General features: G+C 37.9%; 1 protein-coding gene and 1 pseudogene across 33 annotated transcripts in view; one reads left to right on the forward strand and one right to left on the reverse strand.

The window, feature by feature from the left end:
- Positions 1-12,722: 12,722 nt before the first annotated feature.
- On the reverse strand, positions 12,723-23,422 carry LOC105420464 (urease accessory protein D-like; annotated as a pseudogene). Its single transcript, XR_016055219.1, has 8 exons — positions 23,309-23,422; positions 23,101-23,166; positions 22,777-22,821; positions 13,576-13,727; positions 13,492-13,545; positions 13,311-13,393; positions 13,028-13,205; positions 12,723-12,942 (listed from the first exon to the last, which is right to left on the reverse strand). The product of XR_016055219.1 is annotated as an urease accessory protein D-like (transcript).
- Positions 22,278-23,632, forward strand: part of LOC18431767 (cytochrome P450 97B2, chloroplastic) — a 44,030-nt gene continuing 42,675 nt past the window's right edge. For 7 of the 32 annotated variants that reach the window (XM_088866390.1, XM_088866392.1, XM_088866423.1 and 4 more), the window contains exon 1: positions 22,308-22,489. The gene's annotated coding sequence lies outside the window, so the exon portion shown is untranslated. Of the gene's footprint in view, positions 22,490-23,632 lie in introns of all 32 variants that reach the window. The other 25 variants (XM_088866400.1, XM_088866406.1, XM_088866402.1 and 22 more) reach the window with 6 other exon arrangements.

A 23,632-nucleotide genomic window follows, 5' to 3' on the forward strand; every position in this document is an offset into this window, starting at 1 on the left:
GACAACGCTAGGTCTCCTTACACAAACGGCGATGGTCCTTACGCATGTGACGTTACTACACGTGTGGCAATGTGCAAATGGCACTACCCATCTTCAAGCACGGTGCTGCACTTTACATGCTCGACGATGTGTTTTCTTTCTCTCTCTTCTACCTCTTCATCACAGACGGTGCTAAGCTCTTACACATGCGTGGCGATGCTCCAAACGGTGCTAGGCCTTTGTTTCACCCTCCATCGTCGTGCGCATCTTTGGACTCGGAGAAAATTGTGGTCCTTACAAAATATGTGGTTTCGCATTTTGGCATAAGGGCCCAAGCGACTGAGGCTTATGCACGCTGGTGGAGGATTTCCAGTCGAGGGTATTGGGAGGTTGATCACCCCGAAAAAGGGGAGAACTACAATTGGCACCAAGATACCAAGAAAAGGAGAATGCTCAAGACTCCTCCTCTAGGAGAGATTTTTACCTTGAACTACCCTTGGAATTGGCAAGCTCTTGGGATACCTCGAGAGATAGCGGCGGATGACACTTTGTCGCAATTTCTTGCCATGGAAAAGAAGATGGGGAGCCTTTTTGACAACCTTACCTTTATCTTCCAATGGAAGGAGGGTCGAATGGTCCTAGGTCATGAAGGGCACCTGATTCAAGACCTGAATGCATTGATAGGGTGCAGCCCCCACAACGCTATTATTGCAGGATCTTCTCGCGAGAGGAGCTCTGAGACAATTGCTCCTTCACCGGCAAGAAGAAAGAAAAGGAAGCGAGTTGCCCCTAGTGGCATTCGTGCACCTCCTCAGGCTGTCAGACCCGCTCCAAGACGAAGGAGTGCGAAACCTCCTGTCATCCTAGAACAAGCAGATAGCTCTTCACCTTCTGCCTCCTCAGATTCATTTGCTACTCCTTCTGAGTCACCTTTTTCTTTTTCGTCATCATCATCTACCTCTCCTAAGCTATTTTCTAGCTCTTCTGAGACTTAAGTAGATAACTCTGTCTCCTCTGAGCCTATTGTCATCACTTCTGATCGAGAGGTGACGTCGGAACTTGAGGTGATGCCATTAAGTCCAAGGGTGATTCTTGAGTCAGATCTAGTTCCAATGGAGCTCAATGGGGCTGAAGGCCCTATAGTTATTGCTCAAGGGGAGGAACCTGACATTGACAGGGCCTCTAAACCTCAGCAGGTTGCTGCCCCGACTGAGACAAGGGCTGCAATCTTGATTCGTGAAGGCCCAAACATCCCTCAAGAGGAGGAGCCTATGATTGGTGAGGTACGCGAGTATCGGGAAGTTGTTGCCCCGGGTGATGAAATTATAGGTGATGTTGACCGAGGCCATTCTCAGAGGGAAGATCTTGACGGTTTAGAGACTGGCGCCCTAGACTGCGTAGGTCATGAAGATGAGGGGGTTGAGCTTTTTGTGGCAGAGGTTCTGGGTGTGAGGGATGCGAGCCAGGTAGAAGAGGTCGTGGCTGAAGTGGTGGTCCTAGAAGATGAAGATTAAATGGAAAAAGGTGGGCCCTGGACTTGCTGAGGTTGAGGTGGTAGTTCAAGAGGGTGAAGAACAAGGAAGAGATGCTGGCCTTGAACTTATCGAGGCCATGTTAGACGGTGAGAGACAAGGGGAAGAGGCTGCTTTGGAGCATGCTAAGACCAAAGTAGTGACCCAGCAAGTGAAGGTCAAGGTGGAGAGATTGGACTTATTGAGGCTGCTCCAGAAAATGAGGGGCAGAGAGAAGAAGTTGACCCTAAAAGGGCTAAGGCTGCTGAGATTGAGATTGTGATTGGGGGCTCGGGAGTAGAATCTGGTCCAAAAAGGTTGAACCTGAGGAGAACAGATCCGTGAGCGAGGCGCCAGGTGAGGAGGGTAATGTTGAGGGGACCGAGTAGCGTGAGGCTGAGTATCCCTTTGAATCCGAGGAGCCCGAGGTTTGCGATTGCTCTAAAAGAGCCAGTGACCCACGTGGCTATCATCCCTTCGAGCCCTACCAATGAAACCGATGCTTCTTCCGTTGTGGCTGCCTTGGCTACAGCATCCAGGCCCAATTTCAGTGGTGTATCCGGCATGATCATGGATACGCTTCGTGTGGGCGTCTGAAATTAAAGGAACTACCCTTCACCAATTTTGATGATGCAATCCAGAAGTTAATGCAAATTTCCCTCCTAGGGGTTGCACAAGAGGTCCTCCCATACTTTGATGGTGCCATAAACGAGTTGGAGGGATGGCGGATAAAGGCACTTCAATGGGAGACAACTGCACAACAATTAGAGGATTCATAGTTGGCTTCTCTAGAAGCCTCTCTCATGCATCGTCGTGAAACAATTGAGGCCCATAAATAGGAGGGGGATGCTGCAGCTTCTCGGAGAACTGAGCTGAATGAAGGGGCAATTGTTCGCTTCAACCGAATAACAGCTTTGAAGGCAGAGATACAGAGGATGAGGGAGAAGTTTGATGGGCTTGAGAATGAAGCGAAAGCCTGGGAAGCAGAAGATGGGGTGTTAGGCAAGGAAATATCAACCCTTGACTACACCCTAGAGGAGGAAACTACCTTTTTGGGACAAGAGGCTCAATTGGTGATTGACCTGAAGGACGCATTCAGCATGCTAAGGCTTCTTTTGCAACTTCCAGAGCGAAGATTGATGAGATCATTGGATCGTTTTTAGAAGTGTCATTTCGTCCTTTTCTTCTGTTTGTTTCTTTATATAACGACACTTGTAAAGATCTCTGATTTTATGAATGAATATTTCTTTTGCCCCTCTATCTCATTCTGATACATGATTTTATTCATCTTTTTGCTTCATTACTCTTCATTTCCTTCTTTTGGGCTTGATCGCCTCTCAAAATGTTCAATGTCTCAAGGGGACAAGACAGAATACCCTATTCCTTGCTTTGTCTTGCGATAAGCTGTTGTGGTTTCAAGGACCTCGGATGGGGGAGTAGTTGCTTCTTCTCCCCTTAATGTTTGATTGGACATGGGCTCATAATTCATTGTTCTCATAATATGATGAGCCTGCTTACTATAAATAGTTCAATCAGGAGGGACTTCTGCTTGTATTCATGGTGCATTCACTTTAGGCCCGTCATAGCTCTTGGTCTCAGGCATGAACTCCTTTAGATGTTTTGAAGAGATACAAATAACCCCTAATAGGTTCTGGAGACTACGAACCTTGCTTCTTAACTCCATCAGGGGATCTTGCTCTTGAGGGCGAGAGGATTGTCATTTCCCCGACTACTATTTTCCCATAGAATCAGGGAAACGCGAGACCTAAAGCTGACTACCGGCCTGATATGACCCTGCGATGGGATGAGGAGCATCCTCTTTACACAGGGAAACTGGGTACGTTCCATGGAGGTTGATACGCCAGTTCTGCTTCTTAGAGTGCAATAGGGACATGCAGGATGTTTTGATGGTTCGACGTGTAGGTGGCCTTTAGGGCCGGGAGATCTATCCCCATGACTTCCTTAGTCTCGAGAGTGACTTCTGGTTCATCTTCTTGCAAAGGTGGCTCAGAACTAAAGGGGGAAGCCTCATCTTTAGGCGAAGATGGAGTTTCCTCAGGAATGGTAGATGACATATTGGGATGAATGGAGTCAAAAGGAGAAATTTGCCTCGTCTTTCTTCGTCTTTAAAAATGCTCATGAGTGTTCACCTGATATCCTCAACATCTTCATGAGGTGAAGGTTATGCCTTCCTCACAGACTTGTGATTGCCTTCACTCAACTTTTGGGGTAACACCAAATCTGTGAAGTAATACTTAGCGTCAGCATAATGAGTTTTGACTACAGGAAATGGTCTTTTATCGGCATAGACTGTATGCTGTCTCCCATCTCGACTATACTTGAAGCACTGATTCCATGTGGATGGAACCACCCCCTGGTCATCCAGCCACGGGTGGTCAATAAGGATGTTGTAGGACGTGTAGGTGTCGATTACATAAAATTGAGTGTAATTGTTTAATTCACCTATCTTGAGATGAAGGCGGACCTTGCCAGCCGGCTTCTCTCCTAATTGGTTGAACCCCTGAACTGTGATATGAGTTGGAGTGAGATCCTCATACCCTAATCCCTATCGAGTGAGGATTCTCCTTAGGATAAGGTTGACTGCTGACCCTCCATCTAGCATAATTCGGTTGATGGGGCATGCACGTAACTCACTAGTCACAAAGAGAGGGCGATTATGAAATTTTTCTCCCAATTGTAGATCATCCTCTAAGAAGGTGACCGCCATACATTCACTCAAGATCGTTGGGTCAACTTCAATAGATTCCACCTCAATCTCGTACACCTCTGGATTGGAAAGAGACTGAACTAGAGCCCTACAATAATCCCTTGAGAGCATGAGAGAATCATAGATGCCGAGAAGCGCTGGAAGCTTCCTCAAGTGCCCTATCACATCGTATTTCACTTTTTCCTCGTCAACTTTTTATGCTCTGCGTCCTTCCACCGGTTTGGGTGGTATAGTAGGTTGAGGAGCAGGTTTAGGTCGAGGTGGATTATTTTGGGCTGCTGGCTGGCTTGGTTGCATAGCCGGCTTGGTTTGGGTGGTCTGAGTGGAATGGGTGACAAGATATTGTTTTAGAGGAGTGGAGGTTTGAGGTTGAGGCTTAGGAGGTGTTTGGGTGTATGGTACCAGAGGAATCCCAAGGAACTTAAGGAGAGGTGAACTGTCTGAGGTGTTTAGGTGAGGAAGGAGCCCAGGGAGCTCGAGGATGGGCAAGTTGTCTGGGGTGTTTGGGTGAGGAAGGAGCTCAGGGCTTAGGATGGGCAGATTGTCTGGGGTATTTGAGTGAGGAAGGAATGGCAGACCAGAACACTTCAAGACTTTTGGCTTTTGAGGTGGAGGTCGTAGCATTTTCCCCGATCTCAAGCTTATTTGCCCCATGCTGGGTGATGCTTCTGAGATCTGCACCATGTGAAAGACTTCCTAAGGATAGAAGTGTTGTCCCCTTGATTCCTTAAGCTTCTGCTCAAAGTCAGGCTCAGGAGGCCATTGGGGTTTCTTCGGCTTTGACCTCTTGTGCTTCTTTGTCGAAGAAGATGGCTCTAACTTGGCTCGAGCCGTCAGGGCATCAGCAACTGTCAAGAATCTAGTCGCCTGGGCTAGTGTCTTTCTCAACTGCCTCCGATGCATCCTGCTTATATTGGTTCCTTCAAGTTCTCTGTCAAGAGCCTCAAAGTCTTGATATTTCAAGATTGTACTTACAAGAGATATAAAAGTGGAAGGAGGAGAAGAAGAAGAAGAAGTGGAAGAAGAGGGGTTAGTAGGTGAGGAGCTTTTAAGGTTGTTCCCCTCATCGGATCGATGTGGGTAGCTTTTTACATCGTCACCAGAGTTGGACATGCATAAGGGGTCTTTTGGGTCTTTCCCCTACTTAGACTGTTGGGGGATGCTTTTAATGTCGTCGCCCTCATTAGACATGCCCTGAGTAAAAGATGCCCCAGGGATGTCCTCCTGATGAGCTAAAAGAGTAAGGTTGACCACGCCGGGGATGAAGTCTGTAAGGTCAGCAATGGAGGAAGAGCCTTGAGGAGTTCTTGCTCGACTGGTGGTTGAGGAACCTTGTTCTTTCAACGAGCAGCCCTTGGGGCCCTCTCCTCCTAGTCACCTTTGGAGGTGCTTGGTCCATCTTGCTAGGTTTGTGAGCAACCCTAGCTTGACGAATTACTTCTCGCTTTAAAGACTTGAGTCTGATCTGCCTGTGATAGACTCTCCATGGTTGGGAAGTCAAGGGTTCAGCAGGATCAGAGGCATCCTTACGTGAATCGTGAGTTGAAACACCCTCCAAGATGGGAGTACTGACTTGCAGATGTTCGGCGTAAGCAGTGTAACCTCTCTAGACTTTTTCTACAACCACGGCTTCTAACCCATAGCATTCGCTCAACTCATGGCCCCATATCTGATGGTATGGGCACCAGTGATTCTCCGTTCCCTGTGCGAGGTGTTTGGGTTGCCTCGTCAGCTTTGGTGTAACGAGTCCTTGTTGGAGCATCATACTGAAAAGAGCATGAAGAAGATCCGATGGCAGCTCATCATAAGGGCGCAGGCCTTTGTCTTCATCCTGTATTGTCACCGCGTGGGAAGCCTTAGTTTCCCGAATGCTTTCTTAAGTTCTTCGAGCTTTATCTGAACTTTCTGGATCAGAGTGTCGATGATGTCTTTAAGTGTGTAGCATTCCTCTGTGGAGTGGTTAATCCTCCAGTGGTAAGCACAACATTTTGCATGCGTATCGAGACCAGCTTGATCAGGAAACTTGCTCTTTGGCAGCTGAATCATATTCTGCTCCAGCAATAGTCGGAGTAGTGCAGGAACCCAGTCCTTTTCGAAAAGATAGACCTTAGTTTGATGCTTGGCTCAATAGTCATCTCGATTAAGGTTTGCAAGAGGGGTACCCGATTGTATGACTGTTGCTTCTTGCTTCCTTGAGGCGTTATCTGCATCTTTGCTGTGCCTACCCCTTTGGAGAGGTCCAAAGTTTGAGAGGTAACATTCTTCAGATCACTTACGGTGACGGCCTATCACGATCCCACCCCCGACCGCCCTACCGTACATGGCGAAGGGTGACCGAATGCGAGTTCGTGTGCACGAAGTAGCGTTTATCAATTAAGTCGAGGGAACTCAACACCATTATTTGGTGATCAAAGAAAACCATGAACAGAAAAATACATCAATAATATTAAAATGCAGAAAAAAGGGCTTTACATAACATTCTTCCAAAAGATTACATTGGAGTATTTTACAGATTCATACAATAAACCAAAATCCAAGGTTACACCTCCCAACCACTTATAAGATCTAGATCCCGCCTCCCAAAAAGTCTGGCTTCAACCTCCTTCAGGAATCCACACCGTTCCAACTTTTGACCTACTGTTATCAATCTGCAAGAGGGAAGGGATAAATGTGATGAACTATACAGCCCAGTAAGTAGGTCTACTCGCTGTACATCGATAATAAGTCTATTCATGTATAATAAATAGTTCATGTATCTATACAAGAGTGCAACGTAGTAATCAAGTACATTAGAAATCAGATCAATGCATTAATTATAAACATTATATCCAAAAAGCAGATATTATTCAATCATTGCAATTATAGGCACTCACATTCACTATTCAATCATTACCCACTCACTCCTTAGCTTGCCTACTCCCGCAATAGAAGCCTTATCCATCAGGCTAAGCCAATCCCATTGCTTAGGACCTCTACCATCTCACAGGAGGGAGGTTAATGACAAGTGGAGAAATCCACTTCGTAATACCCTCATACTCACACACAGTGACTATTTCTTGCCAAAATTACTTGATCATGGGATACACACTATAACGGCTACGTAACAAGTATGTGCCTCATTCACTAGTTATTTTTTGTTGCCATGAAGTAATATAAACATAGCTTGTAAACCCTATTGTATTACTAGAAACTCAGTCTTTCAATTTTTTCCCCCTTTCTGAGACACTGTGTATTCTCATCTCTTGCTCATATATCTGATTTTCATTGTTGTTTATTCTCCTGAGATAAGAGAGAGTCATCATCTCTGGTGTTTTATAATTTGTGAATCTTTTTTCTATTTTATTACGTTTTAATCCATATCATTTTTTCCCCAAATCTAGAGAGAGAAAATAATCTACTTGAACACCATATATTGTTGTTTGTTAGCAATTTGGGTTTCTTTTTTTTTCCTGATGAGAATGTTTGGAAGAATTATTGATTGAGTTGTATTCACATTGAGGTTTCTTCAATTCACCAGTTGTTGCATATTTTCTTGAGCTCTATTCTTAAAAGTCCATACTATCGCCCTGTGAGATCGCATCTATAAACTAGATTTATTTTTTTGGTCTGTATTTGTTGTTATTCATGGTTCTTAAGCAAGAATTGAAGATAGAAAGACTCAATGGGCCGAATTACAATACATAGAAAATAATATTAGCTTTGATTTTAGAGCATGAAAATTTAGATCACAATATTTCAAATGTAGTTCCTACTGAACCCACTGATATTAGCAATAGAGCAGGAAGATCAGCTTATGCTAATTGGAAAAAAGAAAATAAGAGGTGTAGGAACATAATTTTGAGAAATATGGATGATGAATTATTATAGAGTTTTGATTAATTTAAAAATGCCAAAGATATTTATGATGAATTGCTAATACAATTTGGGGTGACTTCTATGAGTAATTTAAGAGTTTTGAATGTACTATTCTTTTAAGATGAAAGAAAATGACTTTATGGTTGAACATGTTAGGAAAATGATTTTGCTGGGCAAACAACTTATACTTGTTGGTTATGCTTTGAATGATTAACAACAAGTTTTAACTATATTGAATAGTTTACCTAATTCTTGGGAGTCTATTGTGATTACTTTATCTTTAAACCACAAGGATCTTATGCTTCAAAATCTTGTTGTTGAATTGAAATCTGAAGGAGATCGTAGATCTTCAAGGAGGGTTGATGCACTTCGCATTGCTCAATCTCAAAACCCTCAAATTGGAGAATGGCAAAGTTTCAAGTGGGATTAATAGGAAAATCATTGTATGGGGGAAAGCTCGAGGGGACATGTATTTACTTGATAAAATGAATGAAATTTCATCTTCTTCTGCTTACTTGAATGTGTGTGATGATGAAACTTTTTTTTGTGGCATTATCATTTGGGTCATATTAGTATAAATAAAATTTATAGACTTGTTAATGATGGCTTGATTCCTAAAATGACGAATTTAGATTTTAAAAATTGTGAACCATGCTTATTTGGTAAAATGAGTAAAAAACCCCTTGGTAAGGCAACTAGATCTTATGACTTATAGTCTATTATTCATTTTGATATCTGTAGCCCACTTAACGTAAAAACACATAGGGGTATAGAGTATTTTATTTCATTCATTGATAATTATTCAAGATTTGGTTATATTTATCTGATTAGTAGAAAATCTGATGCAATTGAAGTATTTAAAGAATTTAAATTAGAAGTTGAAAACTAATTAGATAAAAGAATTAAAATCCTTAGAACAAACCGAGAAGGGGAATATTGTTCTAATTTGTTTGATATTTTTGTAAAGAAAATGGGATAGTACACCATAAGACCATGCCCCGCACACCCTAACAAAATGGTGTTGCTAAAAGGTATAACCGAACCCTTATAGATATGGTGCGATCAATGATGAGTCATGCTAACTTGTCCTAATTTTTTTGGGGTAAAGCATTGCATATTGCTATGTATATTTTAAACTGAGTTCCCTCAAAATCAGTAGAGAAAATACCTTATGAGTTATAGACTGGACGTAAACCTCAATTGGAACATTTAAAAATTTGGGGTTATGATGCTCATGGACTTATCCCGAGCCATGAAAGATCTAAGTTGTAGGCTAAAACTAGAAAATACTCATTTATAGGGTACTCTAATACTTCTAAGAGTTATAGGTTTTATGACAATGAGACCAAATCTTTGGTTGAATTTAGAGGTGCACATTTCTTAGAAGAACATATGAATATAGGCAAACTCTCTCTTATAGATATACATGAATTAGACAATAATAAATGAGTAAATGAAAACATAGAACATTATGAATCTAAAGTAGAAAACCTTGATAACTACATAGATAGTGAGAGTGATACATTTAAACATACTAATGTAGATGACAGTGGACCTAGGAGAAGTTCTAAGAACAGAAGAGCACCATATCATTTAGAACCATATCAGAGTTTTATTGCATGGACACTTTTGACCAATACTATAATTTTTCTTGTCAAGATATTCCTAAACCTTCTAATTATAAAGATGCTATTAATTCTGATGAATCTGATTTTTAGAATAGTGTTGTCAATAAATAAATGGATTCTATAACTAAAAACAATGTATGGGAGTTGGTAGATTTACCTAGTAGGAGAAAAATCCATTGGTTGCAAATGGATATTAAAAAGAAAACCCAAGGTTGATGGTAGTATAGATAAATATAAAACATGACTTGTTGCTAAAGGGGGTAACTAAAAGGAAGGTATAGATTTTGTTGATACTTTTTATTCAGTATTAAGGTTTCCTTCTGTTAGAATTTTGATGTCTATTGTAGCCAACCTTGATTTAGAATTGTTTCAAATGGATGTTAAAATTGTATTTCTCAATGGAAATTTAAATGAAGAGATATACATGTTACAACCTGAAGGATATATTGTTGAAGGCAAAGAAAATAAAGTGTGCAATCTAATTAAAACACTATATGGATTGAAGCAATCTTTTAGACAATGGTATTTAAAATTTCATGATGCAATTATCAAACTTGGTTTTGTTTCTAATGAAAGTGATCATTGTATTTCATTAAGACTAGTGGGAGTAAGATAGTGATGTTGTCTTTATATGTGGATGATATTTTGATTGTTGGAAATGACATAGATATGATTAATGAAACAAAATCATGATTGAAATATAATTTTGAAATAAAAGATATGGGGTTGCATCATATGTTTTAGGAATTAAAATGGATTTATGCAAGCCGGTCTCCACCCTTATTGATAAAGCAGTTAAAGTATCCATTGATTTATGTCCTACTAATGATAATGATGATATGCGAAATATTCCATATACTCAAGCAATTGGGTGTATTAATTATATTGTATCATGGTTCTTCCCTTAGGCCTCAGGGTTACTCTGATGCTGATTGGAGTGATGACTATGATGATAGTAAATCCACTTCGGATTTCATTTTCATGCTTGGTGGTGGTGTTGTATCATGGTGCAGTAAAAAACAAGATTGAGTTGCTTTATCAATCATGGAAGCAGAATATGTGGCTTGCAGTCTATGATCACAAGAGGTTGTTTGATTGAGAAATTTCCTCATAGATTTAAAATTGGAATATATTGAAAATGGGCCTATGAACATGTTATGTGATAATCAAGTAGCCATTGCTGTTCTCAAGGATTCAAAAATAAACTCTAAATCCAAGGACATTCGTGGGAGGTACCACTATATTCGAGACGTAGTGGAATATAGAGATATAATAATTGATTATATACCTTCAAATGAGATGATTGCAGATCCATTGACTAAGGTTTTAAGCCAGGAAATTTTCAAGAAACATATAACAGCTATGGGACTGAGATAAGTCCAAATGAAAATTCGATAATGGTTCATAAAATCACATTGGTGGGTATATGGAAATCCCATGTGGAAAACATGAGGCAATACCATATATAAGATGTCAACGAGCCTTCATGCTGGGTATATGGAATTCCCATGTAGAAAGCATGAGACAATGCCATGTACAAGAAGTTAAAGGGCCTTCAGGCCAAGTGGGAGATGTTTGAAATATGGCATATCAGGCCCTTTTATTTCAGGAATTTAATTTTTCAATAATGGTACAAAAGCCATATTGAATAGTATATGTGAAATCCCACGTGGTTGACATGAGGCAATACCATATACTAAGATCCATTTTGGAACTTTTATAAGATGTTGCATTGGAAGGAAACCTAGTGTCACTGGAGGGAAAACCCAGTGATGTGTTTGAATTCTTTGTAAGAATTTTTTTATATTATAGATGTACAAAGTATTTAATTTCTAAATATCTTTTAACAAGTTGTAGGAATGTTTGGATGACATCCTATTATGAGATTCATTAGTGCACTAATGACAAGTTTAGCTCATTGCATAGGATTAATAGTTTAGTGACAACTTGTTAATCCTAATTGGCTGCACTTAAGGAAATTAAGACAGGAATTATATTTGGATCTCAACTTCTATAGACCATGAATGTAAGAGTTACATAAATATGGTTCTCTATAAAAAGAAGTTAACCTCTCAAGTAAAATAGAGAAGGATGGAAAATTGGTAAAGGAGATTCACCATGAGGACTTTCAAGGTAGCCTATCACCGGATGGCTTGATCTATAGGATTTGATATGGAACCTTAGGTCTCTCGTGTGATTTAGGGACAGATCCAATTAAATTGTTAATCGATTTGAATTTTATTTATTTGTTGTTATTATTTTTATTGGGACTAACATGTTTTTCTTATTATCTTTTTACTTTCTCATATCTATTGTTTGGCCAGTATTTGGGTGAGTCAATTGGACTCGACCAAGAAACCTCGGACCAATGGCGAGTGCATGGGCCGAGGTGATCTTTGGTACACTGTATGCCATATTATAGTTGTTGGAAGTATAATACCTAGCCCTGTAGCATAAAATGGTAATTTCAAATGGAATTGAGATATCTTATAGTTCACATGAGTAAAAGTGGAAAACAACTCATGTATTTTTGCGAGTAAAAGAGAAAAACAACTCATCTTCTACCCTCTACCGACAAGTATAGACAGTGGATATTCGGCAAGAGTGCAACATCATACTTGTTTTACATCTTTAACTTCCAAGGTTATAGATACCCTTTTTATACATTTTTATGAGTAACGCAGATAGAAGTTTATTAGTTCAATCATGTTCATTCAATCTATTGTTGGCATGCCTAGCAGCAAGGACGACACCACAGTAGTCTCAAATTTTAATTCAACATTTGTCTGAGCTGCCCTTAAATGGTATTCTTTAATCTTAAACAACAAGTATGAAATATTGGCATCAATAACAAAATGTTCCCCCAACATTTCCTAGGTTTGTGAAAACTATTTAGTGAATATTTTAGAGAATTTTAGATAGCATTCATACACTTTTAAGAATTTTAAATAAAGCTGTAATTGATGTGCAATGAAAAGCGCCAAGTCTCTTGAAGTGAGAATTGTCGATGTCACACTCTTGAACATAGATTCTCAAACTAGTTAACTTGTATATGCTCCTTCCTAGATATGCAAATCATGCTCTCTCAATGTCCTTACTACAGAGAAATAAACAATCTTGAATTGGGTTAGTAATATGGTGATGCTCCTAGAAGAGGCTCTAGGCTAGCTAAGTGTTCTTGCAGAAACTTGTAAACCAATCCAGTAGTTGTCGCAGCAACTCGAATCACCAATCCCGCATCCTGAAAAACCATTTGTTGGGTGCCAAATTGTTGTCAGGTCATATATGAAGGAGGAAAAAATATTCTCTAATTTTGCTAAGTATACCTTCAGACTAAACATACTACAAGAAGCAATCAGCTCTGGCTTTGATCTTCCATAGGTGAGATCTGGTTTCATATCTCTGTCGTGCTGTCTTTTGCTTGTTAGACGCATACCAAATACCTCAGACATTTTCTTCTTAACCTTTTCTTGTATCTCATTCTGTACATGCTCCAACTTATGTCTACATTTTTGTCAATTGAATTATTACTAGTTAAAAAGACAAGGGTCATAGAATCAATAGAAGAGGAAGAATTAAATAGAGCAAGACTCTGATTGAAGGCAATACCTTAACAATATAATCATGGCAATGACTTGGTAATCTTGCATGCCACATGTGCCCTTCATACTACTACCTTGCTCCAATAATAGCTGCATCACAAAGAATCCCATAAGACACAATACAAACTGCATTAATTTTTGTATGTATGAAATTGATACAAGGGAATAGAGGCAGCAAGTAAGGTTACTGAATCAAGCAATAAAGGCTGCTGATCTTCATTTGAGATGATGTGGTTGGTGGTGTTGTAGCTGTTGAATGCCTACTTCTCTCCACGTTCATAACGCCCGTTGTGACCCAGTCTACAACCACCCGACTCGAGCTCCGGGAGACACTGAACACTTGCTTCTGTTTGTATTTTGCACTGGCAAAACATGTCACGGGATGAGGAAGAACAGTCACAAGTGCGTTGCACCCAATCCTTACCTGTGAGTTTGCCAACAAAAATATGTTTGAGTACACAATATTCACTCATGCATGTTTCTTGTTACTATGGACTCCAACAGAAAATCTTCATATTTTCAAATCTATCTATTCGGGATTCAGACATGATGAGCTGGGTCAGACATGAAGGATTCGGGTGAGGCGCCCAATTATTGTTCAAAGTAGCTTTCTTTAGCCCTTGTGTTTTCTGTATTTTACTTGGTATCTTGTTCCTAGAAGCCCAATTTGAACTTGTTTAACATCCAAGATCATCTCTTAGCCCTCTTTCCTATCCAAAAGCAAAGTTTTCAATCAAAATCTCGATCATTTTCTAGCGTCAAAAACTTCCTTTCAATTTCTCCCTTGGTTCTCCACCAAATTCTTTGAAGTTCGTTTCAACTGGTTGTTTTGGATCCCTCTTACAAATCCATATCATAATTTTTTGGATCAAAACCCTCGTTCAAAGAGATCTAGAATTGAAATTTCGATAGTTTTGAACCCAAAATCAAGATTCTTCGATTTCTCACCAAACTCGTTCAACTTTGTCTTGAAATGTTCCTTTTATTGAAAACCAAAAATCCCAAAGATCTAATTTGGGTTTTTTTTCACCATCTTTTTCCTCTATTTTCTATAAGATTTTTTTTATCTTAAGTTATGACTTTGATTTTGATTTATAGTTGCTATCAGATGAAATCAAAATTCATGCTAACCACTGGATTATTCTTTCACTTCCATGATTCAGAATCAATACAAACCCCCTTATCAACTATCATTTTCCCTTCATATTTTAAAAAAATCATTCGGAAATACTTGATATTCAAAGAAGGATAATTTGAAGTTGCAGGCACTAACTACAGTAAATGACCACAAATATTTCGAGAGAGAGTGAGAGAGTTGAAGATGCGTTTCTGCTAAAGTATACCTATTCAAAACCAATGGAGAAACAGCCAAATTAGCCACCTTTACCTCTTAATGGTCCTCTGAATATAAGGGGTCCTTTAGTTCGGGTGAAATAATTTGATTGGAAAAAATTTATAGAAAAATATTTATACAAGTATCTACAGAAAGATAGCCCAAATTTAATCAATTAATCATGTTTGACAGAATTTATAAGAAGAAAAAAGAAAGGAAAATTATACATACCGCCTGGACTATACTTCCTAAGCATGCTTAGTATAAGTACTTTTTAAACTACACTATCAATCTCAATAATAATTAATTTTGCATCTACCCTCAAATAAGAATGTAGTTTTTTAGGATAAAAATACCCCAATGTATAAACTAAAATTTGAGATAGTTTCTCTCTAAAAATTTAAAGAAAGTTTGTTTCTAAAACTTAAAATTTGTTAAAGTTTCTCTCTCTAAAAATTTTAAAATATTTTTTCTCTCTAGAACATAAAATTTGAGAAAGTATATCTCTTTAAAAAATTTGAGATAGTGCCTCTCTCTAAACATTTTTAAGATAATTTCTCTCTCTAAAAATTTTGAGATAGTTTATCTCTCTAAAACTTAAAATTTGATATAGTTTCTCTCTCAAAAATTTTGAAATAGCTTTTTGCTCTAAAACTTGATATTTGATATATGTTGTCCCTCAAATAAACTTTGAGATAATTTCTCTCTTCAAAACAAAATTTCACATAGTTTATCTATTTAAAATTTTGAGAAAATTTCTCTCTAAAAACTTGAAAGTTGAGTAGCTTTCCTCTCTAAAACATTGAGATAGTTTATCTTTATCATCAAGAACATCATTAAAGCATTTTCCCAACAATTTTGGATCAGCTACACGAATCCTAGTCCACCATTATGTTCTATCAAAGGTCATACCCTCAGTGAGGTCATTAGTCCATATATCTCTTCTCATTACTTCCAACCATGTCCTTTTGGGCCTATCTCTTACCCTTTTTAGTCTTCCACTTGAACTAATATGCACCTCCTAACAATTGGTCGGCCAACCCCAGCGTTAGATCCCAGCCCGCCCCACACATGCATGCTCATGCGCCCACATGTGATGTGATATGGCACCAATGTCATGCGGTGTGCTTGGATAAGGCGTGCAATGCAATGCGATGGCAAACCAATATATTAAAAGTTACGAGACAAGAATTACCTCAAAAGATTGGTTAAGTTAGGGATGCGTTCGAGCGGTGGCCCTCGTAGATCCCGACTTATTATCACCCGTAGAAAGCCTTCTGACATCTGTCGGTCAATGAGGCATGGGGGCATATGAGCCACGGAGATTCTCCCAAAAGGATGAGCCTTCTGGGCCAAGCATCCCTAGTTCTCCTTGGGTGAGCTTTGTGAGCCGAGCACAACAACATGAGAGGAGCCGGACTTATGTTGTCATGACCCGTGAGCTTGGGACGTGGTTTGATTCCACTCCCGCGCATGTCTTGCAGCACTAGGGACTACGGGTCGTGCGCTTGTGATTGTTGATGGGCTTATGCAATCGTTGTAGTTTTCCACAATCATTTTGATATATAATTTACAAAGAACCATGAAGATTTGTTGGAGTTTTGATTGTTTTAGGTTTAAAGGTTTTATGCTAATCTTTTTAAATACTCTTCGATCATTTGCTTCATAAATGCCTGGTTTTTTTTTTTTGTTTGGAAAATCTAAGGGGACCTCATCATGAACATTTTGCATCAAAAAGAGCACGAGAAGACCACAGATCGGCCAAGTTATGGTTTCGACAAGTTGTCATACACCCAGAGTTCTGCTACACCTAAAATCTTGCCCAATTTCAAGTCTCGAATGGCCATCAGTTTGGACCATGATCATCATCTTTCATATGTCATTTCAAAGGTATTTGTGTCACGATCAAAATGCACCAAATTTGAGCTCACGTTGACCGTCAGATGTTGGTTTATGATAGAAGAAGTGAGAGAAGGTCAGGCAAACTTGTTTTTGCATGAATTTCAATATTTGCGGACTTCTCTCTAAGATTTTTTTCGATTCGACCTACTATTACGTCCAAGGCCTAACCCAAATGAACGTGCTCGTCGAACAGCACAACATAACCAAATTTCAGCTCAATCTGACTTGTTGAACAGAAGATCCAAAGGTGTAAAATTTGCCCAATTTTGAGGAAGTGTTGCATGATTGTACTATATTTGGTAATTGGTATAAGCTTTAAAATATTGAATACTATGAAAATAATACTTTTTCGAAAAGTATGGCTTGGGAAGGTCCGCTTAGCTTGAAATTTGGGGGTTTAGATTTTCGACCTTTTGATTGTATCTGTGATAGTCCCAAGACCATCTGAGGTAAAATTTTAGGAGTTCTACTGTATTATTTCCCTTTATCTGTTGTCCTTGTTACCGTTTCCGGTCAGGCTGAAATTTGGAGAGTATCTTTTGAGTAATAGGCCCAACCTTGATGCTCTTTCTTGCGTCTGAATTAGGCCATATAGAGGTTCTTCAAGATACGTGCTTTATTACGCACGTGCTTTCGTGACTTCAACGTTCAAAAAAGTGGATTGGGATGCCTAGGCATTTTGGGTTCTTGGCCGCCTAAGCGCCCGCTCATAGACAGAGCGCACTCATCAAAGTCAACAAGGCAAAATAAAAAAATAAATATATCAAATCATCAACCAAACATGTAAATATATTGTAAAGAAAAAGAAAGGTAAAAGATAAATACATGATTCGCAACATAATACGTTGTAGAAAAATAAAATCGAAACCTCTTTCAAATATGATAATACTTTAAAAATATCACAATCAAATCGATGTCGGTGCAAACTTCACCTATTGGGTCGCCAAAAGTCATCAAAATCAACTACTAGAAGCTCTAAACTCCCCCATCAACTATTGCATTTGTTTTGAGAAGAAACCTCAAAATTAAAACTTTATCTATCTTTCGATAAATCACAAAAAGAGTAGTTTTTTGGCGTTTCGACTACCCCCCAAAACTCTTTCCCTCCTTTTTAGGAGGGGGAAATGGCCTTTTGTTTTTACCCTCGCCGAGGGTTTTTTTCACCCTTTCGCAAACTGTCACTGGGCAACGCCTAAGCGGGTGCCCAGAGACAGGCTGCATAATTCCACCGCCCAGACAGTGCCTATGCAGTTGTGTGGCCGAATTCTCTCATCTTATTACATATTGGAGCCATACCTTAGCTCTCGTGAATGTATTCATTTCAAATTCTATCCCTTATTGTCTGGCCACTGTTCATCTCAACATCTTCATCTCTGCTGCACCCATCCTATGGGTATGTATTTTCTTGACCTCCTAAGCAACATTGGTCTCACACTTGTCCTATAGAATTTCACCTTCAGCTTCATTGATATGCGGCGATCATATAAAACTCCAATTGCACATCCATTTCGCCTATTTAGGTGTAATCTTATGTGTGATAGCTTCCTCAATCTCTCTACTTTCCTGGATTATTGACCCAAGATATCGATAGTGCACTCTGTTTTCCATTTCTTGATCATCAATCTTAACTACTTCCTCATCTCTACTCTTATTATTACTAAACTTGCATTCTATATACTCAGTCTTAGTCTAACTAATTTTAAAACCTTCAGATTCTAGAGCATTCTTTCAAAGTTCTAACTTTCTGTTGATGTCGTTTTGAGTCTCATCATTCTAAACTATATCGTCTGCGAAAGACATACACCACAACACCTCATCTTGTAGGTGCTTGGTTAACTTGTCTATAATTAAGACAAAGAGATATTGGCTCAACACTAACCCCTAATGTAGACCTATTGTCACTGAAAACTCACTCGTCACTCCACTAGTTGCTCGCACATTAGTTGGCACTCCCTCGTGCATATCTGTCAGCAAGTCAATATAGTATATGGAGATTCCTTTTTTTTCTAACACAACCAAACTATATTTTTTTTTTTTTGGTTCCTTCTTCCTATTTTATTAGGCATTTGAATAACAAAGAGATGCCCGAGTTGAAGCAAGGATTGAAAAATGGGCAATTCTTTTTTGGTTATTTTTTTCTCCAATTATGTGTTTCCTTTGTTCGATTAATTTGTTCAATCAACTTCTCGTGATTTCCTAGAGAGAAGATTGTGATATTTGTTTAGAGATTGGGGATTAGAAATTAGTGGCAGAAACTGAAACCTTATTAAAGGCGAAGTGATAGCCTTGGTTAGAGCTTAAAAGCCATAATTGACCATTCAGGGATGGTCGTCATGGAGGAGGAGATGGGGAGTTGTAGAGGGAGATTGGCAACACATTTGTGTTTGAGGAGCTAAAGGAGGTGGGATAGAGAGAGAGGCCGAACCTTTTAATGGAGAAAGAGAGAGAGACCGAACCTTTTAGTGGAGAGAAAGTGAGAGAGAGAGGGCTACCAGCAGAGTAAGGGGGATGAGGCAAGGTATAGAGATTGTGTTTTGGCAGAGAGAGGGAGAGAGAGAGAGAGATATAGAGAGAGAGAGGGAGGTTGGGCATGGTGGATAGGTGGGCAGAGGAAGAGTGTATATTTTCATGAGAAGACTTAACTTGGATGAATTTTTTTTCTTGCAGAGGGAGAGGGTGGCAATGGTAAATTAGGAGCAGGAAAAAGGGTAAGAGACGGGTGAGCGTCATAATTTCTTTATTAGCGGACCCAAAGATTTATGGGTGAGGTTTGTACAAGGTGCCCTCCTTATACTATAGAAGTGAGGAACACCACTATTATTTGTTTGGAAATGTAGTTTCGATATCGAAAACCTTATGATGACTTAGAAATCTAGATTCATACCTAGTTATGAAATTTAAAATTTAAAAAATAATAAAAATTGGACAGATCTATAAAACACTTCAAAATCTTGAAAATAAACTGTCTAGAAAACTTGTTACACGATACATTGTTTTTATGCCTTAAAATTCTTTTTCGTCTTCGTATCCACACATCTTGAGGTAGAGATCAATTAGAGGGTTCTTCAACATCGAAACGTTCTTTTCTAAAGAATTTTCGATGTGCATCTTACGTCACTAGTACAAAAGTTGCAACCTTATATAAACTTTTGCCAAGGTTTATTTGTGACAAAACTATGGGGAACTGGATATATGTTTTTACCCTTTTCTTTTTATTTTTGTCGTAAAGTTGATCATAGAGCTATGATGATGGATCCTTTTTTGTGGGTCAACCTCTACCCCAGGATCTCGTGAGTTTGTATGAGGCACCCACTTTAAACAATAAAAAAAAAAGTGTACCTCCAAACCTTGTCAACAGATGTAGTTGTGATGTTGAAAACTCTTGCAATGGCCTAAAACTTGTTTCCACCCCCTAATTATGAAATTTAAATCGCCAAAAATGGTGAGGATCACATAAATCTAGAAATGCTTAAAAGTCTTGAAATGATTAATTAAATGTATTTTCAATACTGAGACAACCTTTTTCAATAGATTTTTTAGGTTTGCCATTATTGTATAGTATAACTTTGGCAACTCAGCCAATACTCATCTTTTCATGCATTGCCCTTTTGGCCTGCAAAATCTAGAAATATATCATAATTGTTTTTTTACATTGGAATTAGGTAATCCTAGATGCTATATACCACTTCTTCCAACAAAGTCTGTCCCCACCTTTATTGACTAAACAATAGCTATATGGAGGATTACCGTAGCAGCAACATGTTGGAACTTGTGTAAAAGAGAGGAATCAAGGGCATTTAAAGGAAAGACAATGGACCTCCATCTAGTCATTAATGCCGTGAGGTCCACTATATTCTTATGGCAACACAGGCACAAAAAAATTTAAAGGATGTACCTAGGGAATCTGTTTACAATAGTTTTAATGAGTTGCTCTTCGGCAAGGTAAAAGTTGGTAGTCTATGATGTAGAGAAAAAAATATAAAAAAATCAGAATTGTAATTTTATTACTTTTTAAATTTATAATTTTAGTAATATGTAGCATGAGTTTTTAAGAAAGAAAAATATTCGTGTGAGTTAATTTTATTTTCTAAGCTTATCTTCTATTAAAGTGACTTAAAACATTTAGTTAGATTTAGTGAGAGACTTAAAGGGTATTTAAATATGAGAAGTTAAGGGATTTAGATGTGGGGAAGATCAATTGAAGGAGAAATCAAGATTCCAATTGGTATTCCAGAGTTTGGAGTCTCAAATTTCCACTGCAAATCATTGTTTATTTATTGAAGAAAAAGTATAGAGGCAGGATTGCATCACCAATGTTTGAGAAGGCTTTTAAAAGATTTGAGTTTGATACGCTCGAAGTCGAGCTTCTCCCAACCCGAGGAGATAGATGTAAATAAAAATTAAGAAAAATTCAGAATTGTAATTTTATTTTTTTTTGAATTTATCATTTTAGGAATGGGTAATGTGAGTTTTTAAGAAACGTAAACATTAATGTGAGTTAGTTTTTTCTAAGCTTGTCTTATATTAAAGTGGCTTAAGATTTACTTAGATTTCGTGAGAGATTTAAGGGGTATTTAAAAATGAAAAAGATAAGAGATTTAGATATGGAGAAGATCAACAATGATAAAGGTTAAAAAAAATATGGTACATGACATTTAGATAGACATGATATTTTCGTTGAGAGAGAAAATAGGGAGAGAGATCTAGGTGGGACATGTGAGAGAGAGGGAGAGATTATATTTTTCATGTTTTTATGATTTGTTTTTCTTTCTTCAAAGTCTATTTAAAGGCAGATGTCCCTTCATTGTAAAGCAAAATTGAGTAAATTTAGTCTGAAAAGATCGCTTTTGAATTAGATTCCCTTACTGACCTTGAGAGAGGGTATATTTTATCAACTATTTTCCTTTTCTTATTATTCCGATCTATTTTCTCTCTACATCAGACCACATGATTGCAACCATTATTGATTGGTCAACCTTAGATGGGAACATAAGATTGAAGGGCAAGGGGGTGGCTATTAGGGGGGGTCTCAGGGGCATCACTAGTTATAGCATCTGCACTTATAATAGCCGAGTGCACTCTTGTGAATCATGGGTGGAGTTGTGGGTGTTAAAACTTGTAGTTAGCAAGTCTCCATTTAAAATATGATTTTTTCAAAAAAATCTCCGATTGTTTGAAATTCGTTAAGAATTTCGAGTTTTTTTAAAGATATTAAAAAAATCACTTTTTTTAATGGATCGATATAAATATGTATATTATTTTATTTCAAAAAACTTCTTCCTTATAAGTTTATTTCTTCACAAACTTAATAGTATTGAATTTTGGTTTAAAGATAAGTACATTAAATTAAGAATCTTGATTTAACAAAAAATTCCATAAAAAATTTCACCAATAAGTTCCCTTTAAAAAGTCTATGAAAAATACAAACAATATTCCTCAAAAACTAAGATATCAAAATAAATGCATATCTTATAATGATAGGTAGACTTAAAAGAAGAGTAACTCAATAAAAATATTTTTTTTCTTAAAACCTGGAACATCTTCATAAAAGAGCAAGAGAGAGATTCAATGATACTAAAGATGTAGGCAACTAGGAATTCAATGTAAGATTTGAATTGGCTTAAGCATTTTGTTTTTTTTTTTTTATGACTAATGAAGTTTGATCAATTCTATATTTTTATTTTCATTTTTTATTTTATTGATGTATATAAAATAGCATTTTGAATGGACCATTATTTTACCTATTTGAATGTTTGTGTTTTATTTTAGTTAACTACAATCTTATACCCAGGGTCTTTTTTATTTTATATTTAGGAACAATAAGAGAGATAGATAGATCAGAAGCTTTCCAAGAGATCTTCACTCTAAACAGATTTGAAATCTTTGCTTACAAGTGTATGAACATAAATGTGGCTTATCCTCACTCAAGAGTCTCAGAACAGATAGGACAGGTAAGGAACTCTCCCCTTAATTTATTTTTCAAAAAATAAGAGACCACAGATATTCGCCATTGGCGTTCAAACTTTATTTGCTATTCATAATCGTAGCCAATGTCAATTTGGAAATGAAGCCCTTGCCAGGTTAGGGTTAAATTGATTGTTGCATAATTGAATTCTGGATCGGCCCAGAAAGTAATTGATGAAATGCAGAGAACAAAAACGAAACCGAAACTGAAAAGCAAGCACTGCAGGTACTACACCAACCTTTGTAGAAGCTTGGGTGGTCAAGACTGCTGTACAATCATCTCCTCTCCCTCACTCATCGCGCATGATACATGATCACCCTGTGCTCTTCAACAAAAGTGAAAATAGGAATTTATCGATTAAAAATACAATATGCTACGCTTATGGGTGGAAAATTACAAAATGCTTCATTTTCATTTGTATATACGTGAAACATTTTTGTATTTTATTTAAAATTATAAAATATTCGGATTGTATATAAGTGGAGCATTTTCGTATTTATCTAAATTTTATCGTCTATACATAAATCACTGCAAAAAGTAAATTACTCTGAAAAAAAAAAAAAAAACAAAAAGAGAGCAAAAATTTCAATTGCATACCGATATCATGCCCCCTCCAAAAGAAACCATGTAAACCCACACTACATCTGATTTGCATGAACCCACCTGTCCAAATAAAAATTTACTTTATTAATATTTTAATTTTAAAAATAACATTATACTAAAAAAATTATTATCATTAAAGCTTTTTTCCAACTATTTAGGACCATACAGATAATATACACCCAAAAAATTGATAATTATTTACCTTTGTGGGAGACACTAGTTTAAGTGGGTACTTAGCAAAGTAGCGCGTGAGAGTGGATCGCCCACCAACTTTCTCCACCACTACCAATCCACTCTCCATCTCTCTCTCTCTGCACAACTCCCTCGAAGAGAATAAACGAGCGACAGGTCTTCTATTACCCTTTTGTTTATTTATATATATATATATATATATATATATATATATATATATAGACATTTCTCAATACACTTGCAGGCCCAAGTGTTACTTTTATTTTGCAGCAAGTAGGCTTGCTCTATTCATTTATATAAGAAAAAGTTTATATAAGGTTGCAACTTTAAAATG

The sequence above is a fragment of the Amborella trichopoda genome, chromosome 5 (genome assembly GCF_054954075.1).
Source record: "Amborella trichopoda isolate Santa Cruz 75 chromosome 5, AtrichopodaSantaCruz75HAP2 v2.0, whole genome shotgun sequence".
Taxonomy (NCBI): Eukaryota; Viridiplantae; Streptophyta; class Magnoliopsida; order Amborellales; family Amborellaceae; genus Amborella; species Amborella trichopoda.